The sequence below is a fragment of the Procambarus clarkii genome, chromosome 78, assembly GCF_040958095.1.
Source record: "Procambarus clarkii isolate CNS0578487 chromosome 78, FALCON_Pclarkii_2.0, whole genome shotgun sequence".
NCBI lineage: Eukaryota > Metazoa > Arthropoda > Malacostraca > Decapoda > Cambaridae > Procambarus > Procambarus clarkii.
This window is the reverse complement of record NC_091227.1, coordinates 10,500,563-10,504,956: the sequence shown is the minus strand read 5'-3', so window position 1 is coordinate 10,504,956 and position 4,394 is coordinate 10,500,563. Positions and strand designations below refer to the sequence as shown.

The window sequence follows — 4,394 nt, the reverse complement described above, 5'->3', positions numbered from 1 at the left end:
TTCCAGCACGCCGTTAGGCCTCGGAACTTAAAGAAATCTTTGGATTGTGTAACAGATTTTTTGTATCAAATTACCCGTAAGAAAGTATAAGAAGGCGCTGCCTGTTCAGTGTTCCCGGACTAGCGATCAACACTCCCGGACAGTGTTCCCGGACAGTGTTCCCGGACAGTGTTCCCGGACAGGTTGTTCCACCTGCACTAAGAACAAACACATGTACAAATATTCGTTTAGTGTCATTACATGGAAGCCGCCGAGTCTTAGGCTTCACTACTCATGAGGAAGGAGAGATAGAACTGTCTTCGCCTCTTACACATGCTAGTCAACACAGTTCCTGCTCTCACCAGTCCTTGTGAGGTTCTGGACCTTATGGCCTTCTTGCTTGTGATTGTTTAATTTTATATAGGTTTCACTCTGAAATGAATTCCCGCGCGTGATGTTGAATAGTTGCCATATCGCCTCTGAATTGTCTGACTTTGTCATCATGGCAATAAAAGACTTGAGTATTAGCTCTTGGTCTTGGAGGCGGAGCTCTCAGACACCTCCCTGAGTGTCATCCCATAACTAAATGTTGTTAAGCATTTATGCCTAACAACAAAAGTTGTAGCACAACAAAAAAAAGACAAAAGTTTAGATTTCTTTTCCTCAGCTCAACTATTCACGCCGAGAGTTGTTAGTCCTAAACATTGTTCAGAACTGAAGTGAACTTAATGATTGTTTAGTAAACCATGACCTTAATAACCCTTCGAGGTTATTAAAAATATTATTGCTCAACACTAACTTAAAACTCGTCACTCCGTCTCTGGGAAGGAAAAATGTGTGTAAATACTGGCCGTGTGAAGTGTTTGGGGCCACCAGACAAATATTTATCACCAGTTGATTGACAGTTAAGAGGCGGGACCAAAGAGCCAGAGCTCAACCCCCGCAAGCACAACTAGGTGAGCACACCCCAGCACGCGTCACCTTAACAAAGAGATTTTTTATTATTTGCCAATTTTAATTTACCGCTTTATTAAATATGCGTTTGTGTAATCGATTTTCTTTTGCAATTATATATTGAAAACAACATTTCACCTGCAGCCAATCTACTTATACAGAACCAATTACCTTATTATAACGCAGTTGTCATGCATCACTGACTTAGGATTAGACCCGTGTGTGCCACAAGTAATTAGGTTTAATGTATCCAATGGGCATCCCCCGTCCATTAACCAGACCCATTATGTGTCACAAGTGTGTCGAGTCGCCCGCCTTACAGCGACCTAGTGTGTGTACGTATATGTAAGTGACAGTCACGTGTGTAAGTATATGTAAGTGACAGTCACGTGTGTAAGTATATGTAAGTGACAGTCATGTGTGGATAAGAACGAATCAAAGAGCGTGTTAAGTTTATGTGAGTGCCCAAGAGTGATAATATTGGTGAGGACTAGGATGAATAGTCGTGTGAAGTGTGTGTGTGTGTGTGTGTGTGTGTGTGTGTGTGTGTGTGTGTGTGTGTGTGTGTGTGTGTGTGTGTGTGTGTGTGTGTGTGTGTACCCGAAGGCAAGTGTGTGAAAATATGAGTGAATATAATGTACATATTTATATATTTTTTTAAAGTGTGTGTAAATCCTGATATTTAAGGAATACGCGTGTCTAAACTCGCTGTAATATATATATATATATATATATATAATTATATATATATATATATATATATATATATATTATATATATATATATATATATATATATATATATATATATAATGGCATGATATATCAATGAATATAATAAGATATATCAATATATCTTGTGATATATAATCACAATAGCATGATATATCAATGAAATTCATTTTGAGACAATGGAGCAACATTGAACAATGAAAATGGAAAGATTAAATGATTTAGTGTCTTCACCCTCCAGATGGTAGAAGGTATTTGCGTAGAATGGAAAATACCACAAAAAAATATTAATAATAGTCACAATACTGTTGTGTTTAATGACGTGTATATTAGAGAAAACCTGCTCCCAAAATATACTAATATATATATCTATTTGGATGCGAGTTCGATAGTAGACAATGAGCTTGTGCGAGCATCAACAGGCAGGAGAATCAGTTTGTGCCATTAATATATATTGAGTATAAGGTTGAACAGGAAGGCCCTATACTCCCGCCATCACCCCCCCCCCTATCCTGTATAAACTGTACATCTATATTTTCTATACGTTTGTATATTGTGTAGTTTTATAATAAAATCTATAAATGAGTCAAATGTTTCACTTGAACCTCGAGAGTCTTTGATTGTCTTCCTGGGATGAAAGAACTGTACACTTAGATCATATATGCGTAAATAGACAGTAAATTCTATTTTATCTTTTACATGTTTACAAATTATACAACAGAAAATGAGACACTTGGTCAATATCTTGTTCAACACATCTTCAAGAAGTATGACACACATAATTTATGGCAAACTTCAAGACACTTGTGGCCCAGGTCACGTGACGCTGTCACCTGTGACTTCCTGCGTCCCGCTTACATATAAACTTATTAGTTACACACAGAAATCACAATAGCGTGATGCATCAAATGAACAAATCCACAAGGGCCGTGACGAGGATTCGAGCCTACGTCCGAGAGCATCCCAGACGCTGCCTTAATCGACTGAGCTACGACACTGTAAAAGAATTGTAACCAGAGGTTCTACTGAACTGACTTGGATCCTGCAGCCTCTCCGATACATAACCAACCACTTGGGCTGGACAGTAGAGCGACGGTCTCGCTTCATGCAGGTCGGCGTTCAATCCCCGACCGTCCAAGTGTTTGGGCACCATTCCTTCCCTCCGTCCCATCCCAAATCCTTATCCTGACCCCTTCCCAGTGCTATATAGTCGTAATGGCTTGGTGCTTTCGCCCCTCATAGGTCCCATAGGTCCGAGACACAAACCAGGATTTTACACAATTACACCATGCACTGTACATCTGTACATGCATGGGGGAATTGTGTAAAATCCTGGTTTATGTCTCGGAGAGGCTGCAGGATCCAATTAAGTTCAGTAGAACTTCTGGTTACACTTCTGTTACCATGTCGTAGCTCAGTCGATTAAGGCAGCGTCTGGGATGCTCTCGGACGTAGGCTCGAATCCTCGTCACGGCCCTTGTGGATTTGTTTATTAGTTACACCTTAAATATGTGTATATGACTATGTGGTTACGTTAATGTTCTTATAAAAAGTTCCTAGTCAATAATATTAATTATCCATCACTCAACATAACGCCAATCTCTGCAGCAATATTCCGCAATATTGATTCAATATTGTTTTGCAGCAAGGTGATTAGCAAGGTTAGGTGAATCCGAATTACGTTGAGCGATGGATAATAAATATTGTTGACTAGGATTTCATGATTAGGTGTAGGTTACACCTCTCATAAGGGGGGTAGAAATAGCCTAAGCTGCTCTATCCCTTTGAGATGTATTTCTTGCTTATCTCAATAAACATACTTGAACTTGAACACCTCTCGTGAAATATTCAATTTGTTACTGAATTCAACCCAAAAATGTGTTGTTTACCATTTTTTTCTGGATTTGAAAATATTATCAAGGCCTGGAAACTTTATGATATACATATATTGTTTAATTAAGAAAATACTGTTGGAAAAACTTAGAAACAGTTTTCGTGGTGATAGTTGTCATATATAACATACATTGTACAGACTGTAATAGGTTCTATGTTGAGCAAATATCTAAAGAATTGAAATTTAGAATTTCGCAACATGAATAGTCTGTAAGACATGCCCCGTTGTACTCACCTAATTATGCTTGCCGGGGTTGAGCTTTGGCTCTTTGGTCCCGCCTAAGTCTCTTGAGCTTAAGGTTGAGCTTTGGTTTCTTTGGTCCCGTTGTCTATTGCTTTGTTTGTTCATTTGTCAGAAAGTTCTCACAAGATTGATTGGGAGATGGCTTCTTCAGTAACGAATTATAAAAGCATTTTCAATAGGAACATAATTGAATCTGCTTTAATACAGATTACAAATTCATGTCATTTGAACGTTAGCAGTGGTTTGTATAATTTAGATTCATTTTTGATTGATCAGTTAAAGGGCGATTTGAGTAGGATCAATGATACACATTTATCTTACTAATTCCTTATTAATATACCATTATCTCATTAAAGACATTGTACCTTACTTACCTCTTTCCTGCCTATATATCCAACCCACTGATCTGTAAATCCATCCTTCTGAAGTTGTATTATTAAATACGAAAGTACTTAAGGAAATTCCTGTCTTAATCTTTCCTTCGTGGACTGACATTTGTCACATATATAAATAATATATAATATATTGACCAAACCACACACTAGACAGTGAAGGGACGACGACGTTTCTTTCCGTCCTGGACCATTCTCAAG

The 4,394-nt window shown here is 38.1% G+C and overlaps 1 protein-coding gene across 1 annotated transcript in view; it reads left to right on the top strand.

The window, feature by feature from the left end:
• LOC123746158 (uncharacterized) overlaps nucleotides 1-1,532 on the top strand; it is a 4,664-nt gene extending 3,132 nt beyond the window's left edge. Inside the window, exon 2 of the mRNA XM_045727489.2 lies at nucleotides 1-1,532. This exon is cut by the window's left edge and continues 1,200 nt beyond it. The gene's annotated coding sequence lies outside the window, so the exon portion shown is untranslated.
• The last annotated feature ends 2,862 nt before the right edge of the window (nucleotides 1,533-4,394 follow it).